General features: G+C 52.4%; 1 protein-coding gene across 1 annotated transcript in view; it reads left to right on the plus strand.

Moving 5' to 3' along the window:
- The first annotated feature begins 171 nt into the window (after nt 1-171).
- Nucleotides 172-23056, plus strand: part of LOC122748583 (high density lipoprotein binding protein) — an 86000-nt gene continuing 63115 nt past the window's right edge. Inside the window, exon 1 of the mRNA XM_043994288.1 lies at nt 172-323. The gene's annotated coding sequence lies outside the window, so the exon portion shown is untranslated. The remainder of the gene's footprint in view (nt 324-23056) is intronic.

Below are 23056 nucleotides of genomic sequence, written 5' to 3' on the forward strand. Positions count from 1 at the left end.
GCGCACGCTCGTCCCTCCTTAGGCCGCGCTCCGCCCATCGACCCCTCTTTTCCCCCTCCCCCGTCCCTTTCCCCTCCCTGGGCGAGCTAGATGGCCCAGTACGCAGGCGCGGGACACGCGGTTTGCCTCGGCCTCTCCTCTGACTCTCCGCCTTGCTTCCCGCCCCCCGCGCAGGCGCCGTGTCCCTCCCGCGGTGGCTGGCCATATAGAGGCTTGGGGTCAAGCATAACCTCTTCTCCTTTACCAAGATGGCGGCACGCCCCTGTTTCGATACAGCCCCCACCGTATGAGCTGGGTCTCCCTGCGCTGAGAGAACAGAGAAGGTAACGTGAAGGGAACGGAGGAGAGAGGAAACCAGAACCTCCGCTCGGGGGTTTGACAGACTGCTTTCCGGAGGGGCAGGAGAAGGAGGAAAGGGGACGGTCGGAGCGGGGCGCCCCGGCTGGCTGCTGCCTCCTCCAGGAATATGGCGGCAGCAGCGAGCCGGCCGAGCGCTCTGGGGGCGGGGGGCGCCGAGCGAGGCCTCTCTAGCTCCGGCTGCGGCGCGCTCTATGGCCGGCGGCCGGGTGCCATTGGCCCGGGACGATCACGTGGGGGGCCGGCGGGTCGGCTCGGGCACCATAGAGTCGGGTTGGGTCAGTCCCAGGGGACGCCGGGTCCCGGCTGCGGCCGCGGAGCTAGGCCTGAGGCCCGGTCTGGCCCGCCGCCCTCTCCTGCGCCGCTCTGCGCGGCTCTGCCCTGCCCTGCCCATCCTTTCCCGTCGGCCGCGGGCGCTCGCCCCCTGCTCCGGGAAGGCCTCGCGGCTCCGGGCTCTCAGCCCCTCCCGACCTCAGTTTCCCCTTGTGTACACAGAGAGATGGGAGCCCGGCCAAGGCCCCTCGGGCTCCAGGGCCGGGCGGGGCCGGGCCAAGGTCATGGAGCTTAGTGCCGCGCCGCGCCGCCCTCCGCGTGCCTTTGAGTCCAGCTGAGGCCCGAACCCGGAGCCCTCCCCCGGTCCCGGGGGCCGGTGGCGGGCCAGTCCACAGGGGTCTCCTGGGTGCCCAGGGAGCAGCTCCCGTCGTTTGGGGAGGGGGCGCCTCACGGGTGGGGAGGGGGCCCAGCAGAGGCAGGGGAGCTGTCCACGGCCCCCAGGCCGGCCATTGAAGCGGCCGGAGCGGTAGTGGCCTGTGCTTTAGCAATGATCCTCTAGCGGGCTGTCAGAGCAGTGGCCAGGGCAGCCACCCCAAACCCCATTTTACAGTTGGGGAAACTGAGGCAGGGAGCAGCAGGCTCATTCTCGGGTCTCTCTGACTCCAAGTCCAGCTCTCTAGGCTCTCCAGCCTGTGAGAGATTGGGGGCGGATCCTATACCTTTACATACTTGCCATCTGTGGAGGGCTTTGTAAACCCTAAAGCTTTTACAAATGCACTTTGCTTGGAGCTCTCCCCTGCCTGCCCCTCACACAGCTAAGCTGATACATTTAACGAAGAGGTGGCCATCAGCGGTGCCCCCCACTAAATCTACACCCTTTCATTTCCCCCTCTCAGCCACCCCCTTGTCCTCGAAGAAAAAGAACAAAGACTCTGAAGCCCCATCCAGACCTGCTGTCTCATCCTGCCCCTCACCTTTCTGCTAGGAGGGGAGGGGGGCAGCTGCTTCCTCATGGAATGGGGGGGTGGCGTGGGGTTTGGAGCTTGCCTTAGGCCTCATTTCTCTCTGCTCAAGTCAAACAGAGTGGGCCTTCCTCGGCTTCCTGAGAACGTGTTTTGTCTTTTTTTACTGTTTCATTTTGGAGAGTGGGTCTGCCTGTGCTCCCTGGGTTGGAGCTGGGACAGCTCTGAGGGGGCCTGGTCCCATCCGCGATTGGACTGGAATTTGTGATCTGCTCTGGTCTCAACGTTGCTTTTCATAAGGGCAAAGAAGGGGAAACTAAAGGGGCGCCCACAAAGTGGACACTGACTGGATGGATAATGATCCAGGAAGGGAACGGAATATTGTGACGTTCCTATCACAACTCATAGGCCATGCCTGGAGGCATGTCGGAGGGAGGCACCACGCCTTGCTTGGTTACTTCTGATGGCTATAAGGGTTGTCATATGAACGGAGCAGTATTCCAATTCCTCCATGGAGCGTAATCCATCCAGTCAGTGCCTACTTTGTGGGTGTCTCCTTGGTTTCAATTTCTTTGATCTCTTTGAGGTATCAGCCAGTAGTGGTCAGCAGGCATTTATAACAAGAGTCCCTCCCCTCAGGGAGCTTACAATCTAAGGGGAGACATGTTATATACAAAGAAAGCTACATGGAGGATAACTGGAAAAGAATGAACTGACAAGGTGCTAGAATTAGGGACTGAGAAAGGCTCCCTGTAAAAGTGGAGTTTGGGGCAGTACCTCCAGGAAGCCAAAGAGGGAGGCAAGGAGGCCGAGCAGCCAGGAAGAGGGGGCAAGATGAAAGGTAGGAGGGGGCTAGGTCAAGATATCGGCTTTGAATGCTGAGCAGAAGATTTTGTACTTGGTGTCCCAGAGGGCACAGGGAGCCACTGGAGTTTACTGAGCAGGAGGTGGCTCTGAGCAGACTAATGCCTTATGGGTGCTGAATGGGGGATGGACTAGAGTGGGGAGAGACTTGGGGTCAGGTAGACCCCCCCCCAGCAGTTATTAGAACAGTCCAGGCATGAGGTAATAAGGGCCAACACCAGAGGAGAGAAGGGGGCATGTTTGGAAGATGCTGCAGAGGTGAAGTAGACAGGTCTTGGCAGCGATTGGACGTGGGCGGAGCGGAGAGGAAGGGCAGTGTCAGAGATAGTGAGGAATCCAGGATAACTTTGGGTGGGATGGGCATGGGCAGGCATTTAGGGTGAGAGGTCACGAATTCTGTTTTGGACATGTTGAGTTTAAGATGTCTATGGGACACCCCATTTGAGATGTCCAGTAGGCAGTTGGAGATGCAAGATTGGAAGTCATCAGAGACAATGGGGCAGGATAAATGGGTTTGAGAGTTGTCCACATAGAGATGATACCTGAACCCTGGGGAGCTGATGAGGTGGACAGAACCCCAGGGGACACGCATGGTTAGAGGGTGTGATCCAGAGGAGGACCAGTCAGAGAGGGAGGAGGAGAACCAAGAAAGAGAGGAGGGGGGAGCTGTCCTGAAGACCTAGAGACAAGAGAGTGTCAAGGAGGAGAGCTTGACCCACAGCATCAAAGGCTGCAGGGAGGTCAAGGACAATGAGGCTGAGAGAAGGCCATTGGATTTGGCCACTAGAGATCATGATAACTTGGGGGGCACGTGAGATTCTTGGAGGACCCCCACTCTGCGCTCAGAGGTAGGGACCTTCCAGGAAGAAGTGGTTTCATGAAGGACCCAGCTGGGGGGGAAATGAAGGTGGTGTCTGTGTCCAGGGATGTGTCCCCATTAGTGATTTGGGGTGGTGCAGTGAGATCTTTGGTTTGCAGGGACCAAGGTCTTGGCTTTGCTTGAAGGCTGGGCCTGGACCACGGCCCCTCCTGGGACGATTTGATGCCTGGTTTTCATTCATCCTCCTTAGTTTGATGCTGAATTAAATGATTAAATGATTTTTTTCAGTGTGTACTTTGGAGCTTAGGCTTCTGCTTGTTGCATCATTTAATATGGCTTGCACAAAGGCCATATTAGGCCACAAAAGCTCTTGTCATGCTCTGACCTTTCACCTCCTTCAGATAGGAATTAGGATGTTTCAGTTTTTCTGATCTCCCTTCATGTTAGTGCCCTGCCCTCTGTTGATCCCCCCAGTTTGTCCTGTCTGTATCTTGTTTGTACAGAGCTAGTGTGTCATCCCCTCTGCAGACTGTGGGCTCCTTTGTCTGGCCTCTGCCCTTCTTGTGGGCCTAGCATGTGGTGGGCTCCTGAGGACGCTAGTTATCAGGCTGGCGTCTAAACTGATTGGGTCACATCTGAGGTGAGCAGACTCTCATCCTTCATGCTTCTGAGTCTTGAATAGCTAGTCTCCTTTGGTCGAGCATGAATTGTTCTTTCACGAAATGTGATGGAATCTCAGAATATTGTTTTATTGTACAAACGAATCCAGGACCCCTATGACAGTCATATTCATATTCACATGAAAGGTGGAGCCTGCCCAGTACTGCTCCTGGGGACTGTTTTCCCTGCTGCCCTTTCAAAATGTCTGCTGCAGAATCCCTCAGGCGAGTATGCTGTCTCATAGCAAATTGCACTGGTGCACCTGGTTTTTGAGATGATTTTTTTTTTACCAGGTTTAACAAGATTTTATACTTCAAAGCCCTCACTGGTTTCAGACAGGCTAAAATCTGCGAGTACTCTCTGTGCCCACGCCCCCCCCCCCATCTCCTCTTTTCTGTCACTGTCTCTCTATCTCTTACCCCCCCATCTCCTTGTCTCCCTCATCTTCTTTCTCTTTCCTTCTCTCTATCACTTTCCCCCTCCTTCCATTTCCCTCTTTCTGTCTCTCCTCCTCTCTGTCAATTCATTGCTGCCCGCCCCACTCCCCCAGTACCATGTGATTGGTCTCAGCAGAAAGGCCTTCTCTGAGACTCTTACCTCCCTAGCAATTTTCTTGCCCACGTGATCCAGGGTCTCAGCTTCTTTCTGCTCTGACTGCACACTTGGGGTCAGTTCTTAGATGACTCTCACATGTGCTTGGCTGGGTTTCTGCTCAAAGGACCGACCAATGGGCGTGGCAGGTTCTGACCACAGCCTCCTGGCCATCTGTCCCCACCCAGAGCTGTGTCCCCCGCCCTCCACCTGCTCGTCTCCTGGCCAGGCCCAGGCTCCCTTTCTTGCCCCCTCCTTCCCATCCAACTTGGGGGCTCTGCTAGGCCCATTGATGCCAGGTCTCCTCATTCTTTAACTTGTGGGGGTCCAGCCAGGCCCTGGCACAGCCAGCAAAGCAGCCTCCCAGCCTGACCTGGGCCATTCATCCTCCAAGGATGTCTTGCTCTCTTGCTTTCAGTTGCCCTTGTCTTCATCTCTTGCCTTGTTTTCCCCAGTGATACTTATTTTCAAAGTTAGTGTCCGCACAGGGCCTGGGGAGCTCTCAATAAATGCCTTTTCATTCATTTATGTTTGATGTTCTTCTTTTCTCACATCACTGTGTTCCCTATGGGAGTGCCTGCCCCCCCTCCCCCCAATGAGTGTCCCTCCATTGGAGCCCCGCCCCTCAGTGCTCCACGACCTCGGGAGTGCTCCCCCTTCCCCCAGGAGTGCCCTCTGCTTCAGAAGCCTGTCCCACAGAACAAAACGGCGCATGCCCATTCCCGAAGATGCCCTCCTCTTTCTGGACCTTGTTGGGCTGCTGCAGTTCCCGGGTCCAGCAGGGCTCTGAAGGATGAAAGTACTGTTGTTGGCACCTGGTTCTTTCTGTCCGTCTCAGTCTTTGTCAGCTCATCGTTGGCCCCCAAGCCTCTATGACTGACTCCTAGCTGTCATTCCTTCTGGTTCCTCATTCTGACTTGGTACCTTGGTACACGTCCGCGCCTGATGTTGCATGCTCTGCTACAAGGGACTAACACTGGGTCCCAAGCCACCTCCCAGCTGCCCTGGCCAGATGATTCCAGATCTGCTCCCATGCTCTCTCCTGAGCCACACATATGGAACTGGGGTTTGTCCCATAAGCACTTCAGACTCAATGTGCCCAAACAGAACCTTGGATCCCTCTCCTCAAACCTTGGCCTCCTGGGCCTTCCTCTTACTGTCCAGGACCCCACCACCCTCCCCATCGACCAGGTCTACGATCCCCAGCTCATCCTGGACTCCTCGCTCACAGTCACCCCACGTATCCAGTCTCTTGCTGAGGCTGGTCATTCTACTTGCACCACATCTTTCCTAGGCACCCCCTCTTCCCCAGTGTCCCAGTGCCCCGGGTGCAGGCTCTCCTCACCTCCCACTGGACCATTGCCATAGCTTGGGGGAGGGGGATCTGTTGGCCTCCTGCCAGGCCATCCCACACCCACCTTGTCACCCCTCTAGCCCCACTCAAGAAACCCCCATAGCTCCCTGTTACCTGCAAGCCCCAATGGAAGATCCTGTTTGGCTTTTAAAGTGTTTCATGGAATGTGTTGAATGTGATTGTACATATATAACCTATATCTGATTGCTTCATGTGCTGGCGAGGGAGAAAACTTTGGAACTAAAAATCTTATGAAAACAAGTGTTGAAAACTGTCTTTACATGGAACTGGGAAATAATAAAATATTTTTATGATTAAAAAATAATAAAGTGCTTCATGGCCCGGCCTCTTCCTGTCCAGTCAGTTACCTTCCCTTTCCTCAGAAGCCGGCTTCTACTGTTTGTCCAGAGGACACACCATCCCCTGCTCCTTTTCACTGGCTGGGTCTCTGCCTGGAGAGCTCTCCATCCTTGCCCCCACCGCTGGCATCTTGGCCTCCTTCAAGGCTGCTCAGATCCCTCTGTCCTGGAGAGCTTGTTCCAGACCCTTCCCTGGTAGGGCCTCCCCACTAGCTGCTAGAGATACCCTCTAGATTGTGTCTGTGCCTGCTTGTGCCCATGATCTGTGCTCTCCGTAGCCTGAGCAAATATGGGTGTCTGAGGCTCAGACACTGCCTTGCTTGTCTCTGTGTCCCAAGCACTCAGCATATCATGTGGTGAGTGGCAAGTAAGCTCCTGCTTACTGACTGCTGGCCTGCTTTTGCGCCTTTCGAATCCAGGGTTGTTTGTGACTCAAGACAGCTCCCAAGAATTGTCACGGCCTTCTACAAGGTTACCCTTGGGCTGAGCAGGGTGAGCTGACTCTTCTCATTCTTGGATCTGAGAATGAATGCCAGCTCTCGTCTTCCCAGAAGCCCCCTGGGGCAGGGGTCCTATCTCTCAGCCTGCTGTTCATTTGCTGTTATTGGTGTGGGAAGATCAGCAAGGATCCCTTTGGTGGGAAGCTTCTCTTGGTATTGACGCTGACTGTATTTTGTTTGCTTATCTCAAGGCAAGGGCACATTTTAGAGAGATCTACTAGAAAAGATGGTCTGCCTCATTCAGACAGAAGCAGCTTAGCCAGGTTTAAAGTCTGAGTATTGGCTCCCAGGTGGGCTTGTGAACTTGCCTGCTGTGATATTGGGGGTTGTCCTCTTTATTGGTGGGGGCCGTTCCCGTGAGTGGAAGGGCCGAGATGCAGAGAGGCTTCCGTGACAAGGTCCCTCGTCCACCTGGGGAGTGGCAGAGGCCAGACTGGAAGCCAGGGGCTCTTTTCTTCCAGGTGCCATGCCTGGGCAGGGCCCTTGCCAATGGCAGAGTTGCTCAGTGGCTGTTCCTTTCTCACCAAAGCTGGAAATCCAGCTGTTCACTTGGGCCCATCCTGGTGCTCATGGGCCTAGAAACCTGAAATGGCTTCTTTCCATCCTGCTTCGGGCCCCACTGCAGACACCCAGGCCCTTTTAGCCCTGCTGCAGCTCCGAACTCCCAAACTCAGGCAATAACCCCTGCCTTGGCTCCCCCTGCCCAAGTATTGGGAACCCCTGGCCTCAAGACCTGAGTCTTATGTCATGAATCTCTTCTGCTGCCTGCTAAATCCTAATCATGTTGGTATCTGGATTTTTTTTTTTTTTTTGGTCGAGGCAATTGGTTAAGTGACTTGCTCAGGGTCACACAGCTAGTAAGTGTTAAGTGTCTGAGGCCGGATTTGAACTCAGGTACTCCTGACTCCAGGGCCCGTGTTCTATCCACTGTGCCACCTAGCTGCCCCAGTATCTGGATTTTTAATTTTATTTTTTCTCAGTTACATGTAAACTAATTTTTAATACATATGTTTTTGGAATTCCTTCTTTCCCTCCCTTGTTCATCCCTTATTGAGAAGGCAGGCAATTGAACATTTCCATTATCAATCATGTTGTAAAAGAAAACACAGACAAAAAAAACAAGGGAAAAAATAAAGTAAAAAATGTTATGTTTTGATCTGCATTCAGATTCCATCAGTTCTTTCTCTGAAGGTATGTAGGATTTTTTGTGTGATGAAAAATCCTACATACCGAGTCCTTTGGGATTGTCTTGGGTCATTGTATTGGTGAAAATAGCTAAGTCACTCCCACTACATCATCATGTGGTATTACTTTTACTGGACACAACGGTCTCCTGGTTCTGCTCACTTCCCTTTGCGTCAGTTCATGCAGGTCTTTGCAGGTTTTTCTGAGAGCATTCTGCTTGTCATTTTTGATAGCACCACAGTATTCCATCACAGTCACACGCCATGACTTCATTAGCCATTTCTGTTCGTGGGAATCCCCTCAATTTCCAATTATTGGCCATCTCAGAAAGAGCTGCTGTCAGTATTTTTGTACCTATTGGGCTAACTACACAGCATTATAAAGGACACTGAAATACTGTTATGTGTAAAAAGTTCAAGAGCTGTAACTTCTGGGTAATTAATAATTTTACTAATCATGGTAGCATATAATTAATAAAAGGGGTCAGTGATAGTGCCAGAGACCCCTCATGGAGCCCACCTTGGTAGGTGTTCCTGAAGGGGGCAGTCTACCCTGATTGGTTAACAAGTAATGAGAGAGGATGGATGTTCTAATGAGAGGCGGGCCTATTCTAATGGGGGGGGGGCTGACTTTGATCATGTCATTTACTTCCAAATCACTCCCAACATTGGGCAATCTAATCAAAGAATTGCTCTCCACCCAAACCTGAGTAGAACCCTGGGTGGGGTCTGAACAAGACTGGGGTGAAAGTGAATCCAATCTCATTATCAGCACTGTCTTTCAGATGTTGGCTTGGCCTGGTAGAGAATAAAGTTTCAGAAAGGGATAAATCGGGGGCAGCTAGGTGGCACAGTGGATAGAACGCCAGCCTTGGATTCAGGAGGACCTGAGTTCAAATCTGGCCTCAGACACTTGGCACTTACTAGCTGTGTGACCCTGAGCAACTCACTTAACCCTCATTGTCCAGCCTCCTCCACCCCCCAAAAAAAGTCTTCAAAATCAGAAAGGGATAAATCTTCGATCTCCCCGCCATTAACAATTATGTGATGATCATTTCCCTCATTTATCAAAATATAAAACAAAAAAGTTCACAAACCCCTGGCCTAGACCCTAGCTTCTCTTTTTTCTTTCTTTCTTTCTTTTTTAAGTGACTTGCCCAGGGTCACACAGCTAGTACTTGTCAAGTGTCTGAGGCTGGTAGACCCTAGCTTCTCAAACTGGGGGCTGCAGCCCCACATGGGATTGTGCAACTGAATGTGGAAGGGGGGGGTCACAAAAATGTGGCAACAGGGGCAGCTAGGTGGCACAGTGGATAAAGCACCAACCCTGGATTCAGAAAAACCTGAGTTCATATCTGGCCTCAGACACTTGACACTTACTAGCTGTGTGACCCTAGGCAAGTCACTTAACCCTCATTGCCACCCCCCCTGAAGATATACAAAAATATGGCAACAGTCAAAGGTTCTGTCTACCTATTTTATGTCCCTGTATACCAGGGATATTGTAAAGATGTCCCTGGTGAAAAGGGATTGTGAGTGGACAGAATTGAAGAAGGCCTGGCCTGGGTGGTCTATCTGGATGTCATGACGGCGTTTGAGGAAAGATGGAGAGATGTGGGCTGTGTGGCCGGGTGCTGCTAGCCAGCCAGCTAGCCTTTATGGGGCACTTTACATGTTACCTCGGCGATCCTGACAAGCTCCCTGTGAGTAGGTGCCATTATTATCCATTTTATAGAGGAAGAGATAGAAGAAGTTCGGTGACTCGCCCAGGGTCACATAGCTAGGGATTTGAACTCGGCTTTCTCAGAGCTAGCCTGCCACAGAGTTAAGTGGGTTTGTAACTTGAATGACTGGATGAATGGCAGTGAATGGGTGCATGCTGTCCCGGCAGAGGATGGAAGCCGACCAGTACCTGTCCTGGCCCTCTCTGCCTGGGCTCTCAGAGGAAGGTCAGTGTGGCCCTGGCCTCCACAGGTGGTGAGGGAGGAGCAACAGCCAGATGCCAGGCGCGGCAGGCCCTGCAGGCTCCCCCACGTCAGTGCCATTGACCCAGCGGTGGCGTGCCTGGGGACACAGCTCAGAGTCTGCCCTGCAGCGTGGGGGCTAGGTGGGCCTGGGGGAGACCTTGCTGCTGACTCTGGGCATCGACTCCCTCCTCTGGAAGACGTGATGCATGAGGAGGGGGCCCCGTTGTCGAGGTGCAGGTCAGCACCTTCCTGGAGCTTTGTACCTCCGACCCGACTTTACAGTCATTGGATCCCCAGCACCCTTGAGTTAGGGCTGCGGAAAATGAGGCAGGAAGTGGTGAAGGGACCTGCCCAGGAGAGGATTTGCACCAAGATCCTTTTTTAAAATCACGTTCTAGTTTTTCTGATGTCGTCCACATTTGTGTCCTTCCCTCCCTCTAGCCTTGGATCTTGCTGCCTCCGGGCTTGGCCATCTGCTCTGTGCCTGTCTCCTAGGCCTGCATCCTTGGCTCGGTGTCCTCCAAAATTCTCCAGAAAAGGTCTAAGCTTAAAGAGGCTGGAGGCCTTGGGTGCGTACTCACTCCAAGCATTTATTGGACCCCTGCTGCGTGTGAGCTGCTGGGTCACTTATGGAGAATACAGAGACACCCTCTTCCTCCCCCTCCTCCACCATCTTCATCTGATCTTCCTCCTCCTCCTCTGACATCTCCACTGCCTTGGGGGCAGGGGGGGTGCACCAGGCTTCCCTCACCTCGTGACCCTCCCTCCTCCTTTGGCTGCTCTATCTCCCCAGGAGCCTGGGTGCGTTCCAGGCTGTGGGCCCGTTCATTCAGTGCCGTGTAGGCGGCCCCTGGAGCACCTGGCGATCTGTAAGGAATCTCTCTTTGCAGGTTAGTTCAGCAGCGTTCATGAAGCGCCTACTATGGATGAGGCACTTGCTGGGCATGGAGGATGCAGAGACAAAGAAGAAATTATCCCTGCCTCCAGGCAGCTTCTGTTCAACTAGGAGGATACAGCTTGTCCTGGAGGAAGTGAGGCTGAGCTATCCAGCATCAGGGGCCTTAGCTGTGCCCCCAGTCACTGAAAATAGAGGGTGGTGATGGCACCTGACAATGCACCCTCACAGCCAAGGCAGCTGAGCCCTCAGGTAGCAAGAAGACTCTGGTGAAAGAGGAAGCCCTGACCTGGAGCTCATTTCTGGCCCTGGGGAAGCTCCCCTGTGTTCCAAAGTAGGGGAGCGGAGGGGAAACCTAAGACGTCTCCTGAGGCACTGGGGACGTGCTCACACTAGCTGGCAGCTGTCTCTCCTTTGAGCCTCTGCTGATGTCCCCGAACGCCACCCTGAGCTGTGGAGGCTCCTCTGTTTCGCAGGAGTCAGCAGGTAGGGCACCAGCCCTGGCTGATTTTCCTAAGTCTGCCTGCCATGGCTGTCAGGGGCCCAGCCCTGCTAAGTACTGCCGGGCTCAGGTCCACTAGACTCGCCAGCAGGTCATCTATGGTTTTGGCTGTGGCCACCTGTGAAATAGAACCAGTGAATGGGTCCCCTCCTCATCCTCTTCTCTCTGCTCCTCCACCAGCTTCATTTGATCTTCCTCTTCTTCCTCTTCCACCATCACCATCTCCATCTCTTCCTCCTCCTCCTCTGTCACAGAGTTGTGGCAAATGTAAAAGAGGATACTAAGAATCACACAGTTCTTAAATATAAAAAGGGGGAGGTATGTTTGGTTACCATATTTTCTGATATGGGCAGCTAGGTGGCCTGGAGTCGGGAAGACCTGAGTTCAAATGCGGCATCAGCCTTTTGCTAGCTGTGTGACCCTGGGCAAGTCACTTAACCTTGTTTGCCTCAGTTTCCTCATTTGCAGAATGAACTGGAGGAGGAAGTGGCAAATAGGTGCCAAGAATACCTGAATCCTGGAGAGCTGGACTGAAACAATTAAACATTTGCTGGTGCCAGGTCTTTCTTTCCCGGCGATAGGGGACTGACCCCTCAGTGAGAATTCAGGAGGTTTGGTTACCATGGTGACGGCCTGCCAGGAACCATGGTGTGGATGCAGATGGCGAACGCCCAGGAGAAGGGGGCCCAGGCCCAGGGCCGGCTCTGGGGTCTCCGGTGGTTCCCAAGGAGGGAACGTGTGAGCTGCTTCTGGCATAGGGGAGGTTGTTTCACTTAGCAGAAGCGGGAGGAAAAACCTCTGAATGGAAGATGGGACGGGACCAGCTGAGTTCAGTGGCCACTTAGCTGAGCTGGAGCCCGGAGCCCCAGCCGAGGCGTAGGGTGGGGAACTGTCTCTGGGTAAGTTAGACTCGGCCTGGGAAGGGGCTGCTCTTTGTCTTGAGGTGCAGCTGGGTGGCCCTGAGCAAGTCACTGAACCTCAGAGTGGGGATAATGGTGGCACTGGCTTTACGGGGCTGTTGTGAAGATCGAGTGTAAAAGTGCCTCGCAAACCTTAGTCTGACCGGATGCAGCCCCTGGTTGGGGAGACGGAGGCATGATCTGAACTGTGCTCACTAATGCAAGATTACAGGCGGCGGGGCTCCTGGCTAGCGAGCTGTCACAGGACTTGGCTCCCCCGTGACCTGGAAATGCTTGCTGACACCTGGTCTTGGGGTGGGGAGGGGCAGATCCTGCCTCAGTGGACCTCTCCAGGCCTCAGCCGCCCCTGAGACGGAGGAAATCTCCCCAAAGCACACCCGGACTGGGAGGGAAGCACCGGGCAATCCAGTGCGGTCTTTGACGAGAAGTTGGTCCTCTAGGGGAAGGCAGTTGGATGGGGTGGAGTTCACCTGAGCCTGAGAGGGAGAAGAGCCCAAGGGGTCCGGTGCAGAGCTCCCATCGCCCGCTGAGGAGGGCAGTGAGGCTGAGTGGTTTTCCCCAGGTGCTCCGCTCCTCTTCTCTGGGTGGGCCTGAGCCTCGGGCTCCTGGAGCCTTGTCAGACACTGCCCTTGCCTGCCCCAGCCCTCCTGTGCCAGCCTGCACCCTTCCTCTTGTCCTGGTGCCCAGCACCAGCATCCGCTCTGCCATGGGAGGGGGTGGCCTCCAGGTGCTTCTCGGGCTGTTTGCTCTGTCAGGGTCCTGCCCACCTTGCTACTCTCTTCAGTGGGTTCCAGTGATTGCCGGAGAGAGTCCTTGTCCAAAGAGGACACCCAGACTATTCTGACCTCACATCTGGAGCAGGGAGAGCCCTTTGGGGAGACCCAGAGGACTTGGCAGGCTTCATTTACCGTGCCCATCCCCCTGCGTCGGCGTTTTGAGGAAAGCCGCTTTCTCTCTTCAGGGCTCCTCAGGTTCACGGCAGAAGTGACGAAAGGGATGCGTTTGGCTAAGTCAGCAAAGACTTGGCATGGCAAGAGTTAGTGGCAGAGGTCACAGCAGCAAGGTGGGGCAGGAGCCGGTGGCCCCCTTGGCTGCCCGGGCCAAGCGTAGCCACGGCCGGTGGCTTCCATCTTAGGAAAAACTGTGGGGATTTTGAGGAGAAAGGGACCCTGACGATGCACGTGTCCGGGGGCTTGGTTGGTGGCCCTCCCAAGGGGAAGCTGTTTATTCCCTTGGCCTTAATACACGGTGACTGTGAAAGGGCCCAGAGCAGTTGTGCTTCATTCCCAGACTGCTGTGCACACGTTCCTCCCTCGTCCTCCTCCATTTGATCGGGGGGTTTGCCGAGCAGGATCTGTCTGTCTTAGCACAGTGCCTGCATCACACAGTAGGTGCTTAATAAACGTGTGTTGACTTGAATGGTCATTTGCCAGTGAGAAGTTTGCCCTTGTGTCTATGCCTGCATGGGCCTGGGACTTCCGTGGCTTCCAGCTGGAGGGTTTTCTCACCCTTGTTGGGCTGTGATCTGCAAACCCATTTCAGGAGCCACTGGGTGAAGCCTTTGAAGTCCTAATGAAGTGGAGGAGAGCTCTGGACTTCTGAAGACTTTCCTCGAGGGAGCCCAGTGTTTGCAGCCCAGGGCTGCAGGAACCATGTGGGCTGTTCCTTGGGAGTCATGCCGAGGGTTGGGGCACACAGCCCCTGTGCACCATGGCCCCCAGCTGAGCTTCTGATCAGCATTCAGTGACTGCGCCCATCCCAGGCCCCGGCCTGCAGGACCCTGTGGTGGTGTGGGAATCTCCCAGGGCCTGGCTGCAGTCCTTGGCCCCTGCCCCTTGCCGCCCGGGTTCCTTGACCGTTAGGCTTCCAGGGTCCTCATTTGTGAAGTGAGGAGGCTGGCACAACTGAAGGACCTCAGATTCCTCCCAGCTCCCAGTTCTTCCAGTTCTGTGAGGATTCCTTGTCACACCAGCATCCCGGCTTTTGGACAGTGTGGTCCCTTCTCTGGTTCTGTGTGTGCTGGGAGAGTGATGGGGGGCCAGAGGTCGCAGCAGGGATGGTAGGAGAGCCTAGGGAGGCCCTGTGGGGCTCCCTCAGGCACAGTAGTTCCTGTATCACTAGCCTATGCCAGCCCAGAGTCAGACATTGCCTACTTTCCATATGAGTGGTCCCCTAATGCTGCAGAAGGGTCTGCTGGATCCATGAGAGTAGAGGAGTCCATTAGGCTCCCAGTGGAGAGGGCTAAGGTGCCAGGACAAGAATGTCCTGAGCGGCAGGACCTGTGTCCAGGCTTTCTGAGGCCCCTGGGCTGATGCATCTGTAGGCCCCTGCCGGCTGGGCAGCTCTTGCTACTCTCCAAGAACCTGGCATAGAATGAATCGTGCAACTTCGGTGGCTTTCTTCTTTTTGTGGGCTGGAAGTCATCCCAGGCACCGGGGTCTGGATGGACGCCACTGTCCGTGGTCAGAGCCGACTTTGGCGCTATGGAGTCAGGAGGAGAGAAGAGGTAAAGCTGGTTGGTCAGTTGTGAAAGGTAGAAGTCCCGAGGTCTGGGTGCACAGTCCACAGCCCCCGACCAGTGAAAGAGCACCCAGGGTCATATGACTGTGCCCAGAGCGGGGCTCTCATTGGGCCTGTGCTGGAACAACAGCTAGTCAGAGCCTGGTGATGGACCACATCGGCTTCCTGAGGCCTAACCTCACCAGGTACAGGCTGGGCCCAGGGGAAGAAGTCTTTGAGTTCTAAAACAAAGGACAGAATTGTGTAAACACACCACTGAGATCCCACGTGTGAATGGGCTTGGCCATCCGCCGAGCCTCTGTCAGCCTCTGCTGGTTTAAGTTGTGGTGGTCGTCTGTGCTGCCTTCTCCACAGTGCCTGATGATTTTCCCTCCTGGACAGGGGGCTTTTCTCTTGGTCTTTTTGACACTTGACTCTCTTGCCATCATCTAATTTGCTTCTTGGTCGTGAGCTGCCTTGTCTGGCCCTGAGCACATGCCTGGGTTGTTTGCTGATTTGTCGATGGTTCCAAGAGTCCACTGGTCTTGGAGCTCCCCTTTGCCGTGATCTCGCCACAGCACTGCCTCTAAACCAAGTCGTGATCAGTGTTTGGGCCCTGACGTAGCTCGTGTCTGTTGCCTTCTCTAAGATGAACTCCCCATATCAGCCGGCAGACATTTGTGAAGTACCAGGTGTGGACAAACCCTGGGGGTGCAAAGACAAGAGACAGCAATGAGCTTTGGGCAGGCCTGTGGCTGGAGGTGCCCAGCACTGACTGAACAGTCAGTACTCACAATGTGCCAGCTCTGCTGGGTGAGTGGAGGAGGGATGACAACACGCTGAGCTTCCACACTGGAGGGAAGGACAAGCTCCTGGAACCAAGGGGCAGGAGCCCGGTTGTGCTTGAGTCTGACCTTGGCTCAGGGCTACAGTTACTGGTTTGTGGGCCACTGACAGTCACGGTAGCAGTAGCTCCACAGCACTTACAGGCACACAAAGCACGTCCTAACTCATGTGGTCCTTGACTGTGGTCGAGGCAGTGGATTTCTTAGAGTCTGTTTTCTTACCTGTGTGATAAGTGAGATTTTCAAGGAACGGTCATTTGTCCACACGGACACTCCCTTGGCCTACAGATTGCAGTCTTGTCACTAGGGTTTGGTAGAGAGTCTCTGAGAGTTGCTTTGGCTGAAAAATTTGTGGTCTGAAGGTGGGCAGCCTGGTGAAGGATTCACGTTGAGGCTGTAGTGCTGGCTCCCAGCTTCTCCATCGTGGCAGGGCCTGCTAGAGCCTGGCCTCTGCTGGGGTAGCCTTGGAGAAGCTGACCGGGGGCCCGAGAGGAACAGTGTGGCAGTGGGCCATGAGGCCACTCAGAGCAGCGACCCCACCGTTCAGTCACCGGGCAGCCCTGCTGAGATATAAGGCGCTGTGCTAAGATGGGAGGGTAGTTAAGAGGCTGCCCTCCAACAAGTGGGTGTGCAAATACCCCCAAACAAACTGGGACGTGTATAGGAAAAATGGAAAGTGCTCTGAGAAATGGGGGGAATCTGGTCGGAGCTCAGGAAGGAGGTAATATGTGGAAGATGGCTGTGACTGCAATAAGGGCACTGGGGGTAGGGGTAAAGGGAGAGGAGAAAGGTGGGAGAGGACATTAGAGGACAAAGCGTAGCCTCATTTACCAGTGTTTCAGGGGAGTGGGCTGGGCACAGCTTGGTAGAGGAGTCTGGATTTTATTCATTTGGCCATGGGGAACCATTGGAAGCTTTTGAGAGGGGCCTGGTTAGAGCTTTGTGTCGGAGTGATTAATCTAATTGGGAGATGGAAAGGGCCATGGGGTTCTGGATTGGTGGTGCATGATGGGAACAGAAAGGAGAAAGACAGGTGTCACGATGCTGTGAGGCGCCGAGCATGGGTGAGGAGAGGAAGGAGGTGCCCTTTATAAACCAGGCGAGTCCAGAAGAGGAGCAGGTTTTATGGGAAGGGTGAGGAATTCCAGTTTGGAGATGTCAGGACTTCTGGGTGCCAGAGGCTGGGGGCTTGGCTGGTCATAGCAGGGGGCTGGGCGTGTGACTTGAAGGCAGAGACTCTTTCCTTCCTTGTCTTTATATCCCCGAGGCCTGTGGGTTGATTGATGGGTGTGGGCCATGTCCCCCATTCATGTTACAGACCTGAGACCCCATTGGGAGAGAGCTGGGAAGGACTCTTCCCTCCTCATCCCGGCATGAATACTTTATCCTGTGGACGGCTGGAGACCTAGAAGATCGATGAGGAGGGGGGTGACCTAGACTGTTAGGAGGCCATCGGAGTTAGTTCAGGAGAGAAGAGAGGAGGGCCCAACGTGGGGGAGGGCAGCATGTCGGCAGGGAATGGTTGGTAGGACTTGGCCATTGCTCTCTCCTGGAAGGGGAAGGTGTCAGGACAGCTTGAGATTTCAAGCTTGGGCCATGGCCGATGAGACTGAGACAGGGAAGTGGGGGAGGAGCTGGCTGTCAGGCACAGCTGTGTACAGCTGCTTAGACCTTCCCCTCAATCCCCACAAACCCGGCAGGAAGCTGGTAGCTTATGCCTCATGCTCTCAAACCTCGAGCCTCTCTGGGCTTCATCCAGGGCCAGGAGCAGGTGTCAAGATGGGATTGGAGCTTTCTCTCCCCAGGCTAAGAGCCCTCGGGTGAACAGGTTTGGGCAAACGGTGGAGTTGGGGTCCTGACTCCCGGGAGACGCAAGGCTGTCTCAGCAGGCACGCCGGTAGCAACCTCCTCGTTAGCAACCGCTTCTGGCCTATCGGAGGGCAGCCTTGGCAGCCCCCAAGAGCCCTGCTTGGTGTCAGGAAGGTTGCTACAACATGTGGCCTTCAGGGAGCTGGGCAAGAGTCCCTGGCCCAGAAGGAGCCCAAGACAGACAACAGGAGGAGGAAGGTTCTGAAGGAGCCCCCAGTGGTCGGCCTTTCTCCATGCTTCAGTGGCCCCCGCCCCCTTAAAGTGAAAAGAGCCTGTGCCTTTAGGTAGCAAGCCCCCGAGAAGCTGCGGAGAGAGTCCAGAATCCCGGAAGGTTTTATCTTCAGGAAGACTTTGATGCCTCTCCCCGCCCCCCACAAAAACTGTCGGCGACTTGTGCTCATACTTCAATAGTGATTTTGTCTCCCATGGGCCCTTAGGCCGCATCTCAAAGCTAACCGCTGGTGGGTGTTTGACCATTGACTCTTCTTCCCCCTGACTGGCTGATGTTTTTGGGTTGCCTTCCATCTCCTGTCCGTGGATGGCTTGTTTGGGCTCAGTGCATTGTCCCCTTTTTTAAGCTGAGCTCTCTGAGGGAGCCTTTATTCTGAGCTGTCCTCCCCTGCGGCCTGGCACATAGTAGGCCCTTCAAAAGGTGACCTGACTTGGCCTTCTTTCTGGTGTTGGGCTGGGGCTTCCTGGCACCTACTGGCCGCTCAAGGTCTCTTTCCTTTAAAACAATTTAAAGAAATCTGGGCAGACATTCCCCCCTTCTCCATAGTTGGACATGCACACAAAGTGGTCCCCACCTGGGGAGGTTCTGCTCAGTGGTCCTGCCTCCTCCTCCCAGGTTTGCCATACCCTAAGCTTTGTTATTTTTGCTGTGATGTACATAGATGGCTCTAGGAGGGACAGGTGGCCCGCAGTATATTTCATAAAAAGATTGGGGCCAAGATGGGAGATCTCTCAGAAGTGAAAATCACTGCAATTCTGTTTATTGCAGCTTTTAGCTTTCATAGCTAAATGGAGTGAAGATTAGTCTAAAGGCGCTGGAGTTCTGGCTTAGCTTTTTGGCAAAGAGGACGCAAAATTGAGAGTGTTTGAAGAACTAAGTGTGTTTCTTGCTTTTGAAACAGGGTTTTTAATTCTCTTGATTGCTCTTGGAAGGGGTAGCCCTAGAGACCAGAGTTCTTTGTTCCCAGAACAGACAGCGCTTGGCCAGGGCTGGTAACACTCTCCTCTCCGCTCCCACGCACACCTAGTCAGGAGGTGAGTGCCCCCCTTCTTGTCCTTTGTCCTTAGCCTTTCCCTTGTCACTTAGGGTGGGGGGTAGGAGGGTCTGGACTGCTTCATGGTGGCATTGAAGTAATTCCTGGTGCTTGGTATCCAGGAAGATGCTGGGAGGCTGACCCTGCCAGTACTCAGAGCTTGCTCAGGTAGATGGGAGGCTCGGTGTATTGGGACTCTTGGCCTTTCACCAAAGACAGACAGAGCTTGTGCTTCACTTGCCCCTGCTAACCAGGCTGCCAGGTAGTCTCTCTATGGAATGGGAGGGTCAAGAGGTGCTCTGGTGAGTCTTAAAAAAAGAGAAATTCTGTGTCATCTGAAGTGTCCGGGGATGCTGTTGAATAGACTCACTGGGTGTCACTGTCACCTTCGGACTAGGGCTGTTGGTCTCCTGTGACAGAAGGCCTTAAAGGGCTATTAGAACCCCACCTCATGGTTTCTGGGGGCTCTCCTCTTCCTAACCCCGCCCTCCAAAACCAGCACCAGAAAGTTGGGTAATTTGACAATTGGATCGTGCCAGGTTTTAATACCTAGAGATGAAGTAAAAGTGCTAATTAATGAGTCAGAAGCGGTCCATTTCAGCCTGGCCAGCCCCAAACCAGTTTGGTCCCAGAGCACTTTGGGCTTGGAAGAGCTGGTTGGGAGACAGGGGCTGGGAATCTGGATTACAGACTCCCCCGAGACAGAGGGTGGGGAGCCAAGGAAAAATGAAACCCGTTTTTAGTCCAAAATGGTCGTTGATCCTGGGTGTTTTGGACATAGAAAGAATGTTTTCATGATTACCTGAGAGGTCTTCCTCATTACAGATGAGGTCACGGATGTAGCACGTGGCAGAATTAGGGCATTTGAAGGCAAGGCCTCTGACCCCAAGTCCCCTGCTCCTTTCCCGCTGCAGGGCTGCCTTTCCAGTGTCAGCTGCATCAGCATTATTCAGAGTGCTTATTCACATTGCGTGAAACCACTCTGGGTTTGGGGAAAACAGCTTAGCAAGTGCCAACGTAGGCAACCTTGTGACTATGCCCAGCCTTGTTTTCCCTTGTCCTCTCTCCTCCATCCATTTGGCTTTTTCCAGCATAGATTGTGCGATCTATAGATTGTTCTATCTGACTCCCATGGGATACCAGATCTACCTTGGCCAAGTGACTCGATAGCTCCTCATCGGTGCAATGGGGGGGGCTTGTCCTGGCTGACCCCGGCGTTCCCTTCCAGGGCTAGCTCTGTGATCACATGATTGGCAATGCTTTGGTGTTCTTGGGTCAGCGCGCCTTATCATTTAGCCCACTGGGATCTTGTTTTATTTAACACGGCTCATCTAGAGTGTAGAGAGAATTCAATGTCCTGCTCCCACAGGCTAGGTTTGGAGCAGCTGGAGGCTTGTTTTTTCAACAAGGAGAATGGACAGAACTATGTGCCCAGGTCCTCAGATCACTTGGGAGGCACCACCTTGGAGTGAGCAGATTCCCACCAGAGTGGGTACAAGTGGCACGGTTTAAAGCACTCCCTTATCATGTGACCTGTCCTCTCCACGTGAGGACCCAGAGTTCCCTTCTGCAGAGACTGCAGATGATAGTGTGTGCCTTCATTTTTCTGGCAGGAGGATTAAATACAAGGAGGCTTTGTTAGTGGGAGGCAGTTGTGACGAACTGGGGTGCTGCCTCGCTTAGGGTGCCCATGCCTTGCCTACTTCCTCACTAAGGAAGTCATTGCACTTCCAACCTCATCTTCAGTTTCCTCATTTGTAAAATGGGGAATCATGGAGCCTTAGGTTTGGAAGTGTGATGTTTAAAATCTATATTGTGTGATCACCCTGAATTAGAAGCTTTAGCACCAGTCTGTGGGCATTAAACATTTATTAAAGAGTATCTGCTAAATCCCATTATTTTGTCACATTTCCCCCTTTATTTCTTCTGGGAATGGTGTTCCTTGATGAAACAGTGAAAAAATAATTAAGTCTTTGAAAGTCTTTTCTCAGATGATTCTTGGGATGTCCTCTGAGTGTAGTTGTGGAATGGAAGTCTTTTCAGGTGTTTCAAATGTGTAGATGCTGGTAATCAGCTAGGAAAAGTTTCCTACAAAATTGAGCTTAACACAACTTTAAAGAGCTTTGCCAGTAATCAAATCAAGCAATGAAAGTTCTTAAAAACATGAATTGAGAAGACAAGAATTTTTTAAAATCTTCATCACTTTTTGTATCATCTGCCTAATTATCCTCATGCCATTATGAGACTCGATAATTATGGGGATTACCATAAAAGAATAGAGAAATATGATGGGATATGAGCATTCCCACACTTGAGCGATATATACAGCCCATGCAGTATGCCAGGCTTAAAATAGGTGGATGGGATATACATCCATGCCACCGAACATATTGGAGGAAACTGCGTCAAGCTTAATCAGTCCATGGCATCAGGCATATTGTAGGGGGAATAGAAGCCAGGTGTAGAATGAGATGGGTGGGATGAAAACTTCCAGCCATCAGTCATTGCAGTACCTGGACTTCATACGCGTCTCCCCTTCTGTGAGAGTTCAGTGCCTGCTCTTGTATGTATTCCTCTCATGACTGAAGGCAATTAATGTCTTAAATGGTAAATTCCCATAATCCAAGTCTCATATGGATTTAAAATTTGAGGATAATAATGGTCACAAAAACTGTGAATTTGCTTTGACTCAGAACATAAGTTACAGTGTACCATGATTCCAAATACTATTTTTTGTAAAAATAGTATTTCTAGAATTAATTTACACTTGTCATAGTAATCAATTTACCAAGGAAATACTTTATATAATTTGATCAAATAATCAGTTGGAAAAAACCCCCACAATCTTAAAAGAGTGAAAATCTCTATGAAAACAAACTTATACTATTAATTTCAAAATGTAGATAACGATGGCATAAAAAGGAAACCTTTATGTAACATTTGAACTGACATTATTTCTCTGAGTGACTTTAGAGCATTTTTGATTTCAGTATCTAAAATCTCCACATCTCATATTAATATCTTGCTGTCTACTTCTGCATTTCAGCAAAATATGTCCCAGTTTATGGCAATAGAAGCAGATTCTTGAAATATGATGATGGTAAAGTTTCTCTTGTTTTTCTTCAACCCCTTTATTTTCTCTTTCATAATACCAATGCTTTATAAAGTTATTGGTTAAAGGCAAAAGCAGGTAAAGAAAAATAAAAATAGAAAATCCACAAAAATGAAGCATTAACATGATCTTATCCCCTGTTTGTCTGATTAACCAGAGGAAAGGATGTACTTAGGAGATACTTAGGTACCTAGTGGGTAGAAGAAACCCAATTGAAAATTTAAAGGGACAGGCACATTAAATCAATGAAAATAGGAGAAACTTACAAACATAAAATTTCTTACCCAATGTGAAGATCAGAAGGTTGAGGGGTTCAGAAGTCCCTTCATGGTTGCCAAATTGTGATGTTTAAAACCTATATTGTGTGATCGCCCTAAATTAGAAGCTTTAGCACCACTCTTTGGGCATTAAACATTTATTAAAGCATACAGGTATTCACATGGAGTTCAGAAAGTTAAGAAAAGGCCCATCTAGCCTAGAGTTCCAGCCTGGTCGGGATCTTCAAGTCCTCTGCCAGGAGCCTGCTTCAATCACGAACTCCTTAGCAAACTGATTGTGGAAGCTTTTTATAGGTCTGGAACAGAGGCGGTCCTTACACGCTGCTGCAAACTGATTGGTTGTCGTCCTACAACTCCATTAAGGGCTAGCCAGGTGTGATCACAATCCAGTTAACTTTGAAGTAGGCTAATCATCAGTCAATCCCTCTCACTTGATTCAATCAGTTTAGATTCATCTCCAGGTGGGTCTTTGAGCATCTGCTAAATCCCATTATTTTATCACAGAAGGTACTTCAGAAGTCACCAGTGCCAATGCATAATGGGGCTTGATGACCCCTGTGAGAGCTCCCAAGGCAGGGAGCTCATTTCCTTGTGGAAAGACAGCTGTAAAGCACCGGCCCTGGATTCAGGAGGACCTGAGTTCAAATCCAGCCTCAAACAGTTGACACTTACTAGCTGTGTGACTCAGGGCAAGTCACTTAACCCTCATTTCCACACACACACCCACACCCACACACACCCACCCACACACACACACACACACACCCCCACACACACCCACACCCACACCCACCCACCCCCACACACACAAACACACACACCCACACACACCCCCACACCCCCCCACACACACACCCACACCCACACACACACACACACCCCCCCCCCCCACACACACACCCACACCCACACACCCCCTGCCTACACACTGCACAGGGCTCTTGTGAGGCTCAGTGGAGATTAGGCTTCAGAGCTAGAGA

Source organism: Dromiciops gliroides, chromosome 3, assembly GCF_019393635.1.
Source record: "Dromiciops gliroides isolate mDroGli1 chromosome 3, mDroGli1.pri, whole genome shotgun sequence".
In the NCBI taxonomy this organism is placed as follows: Eukaryota; Metazoa; Chordata; class Mammalia; order Microbiotheria; family Microbiotheriidae; genus Dromiciops; species Dromiciops gliroides.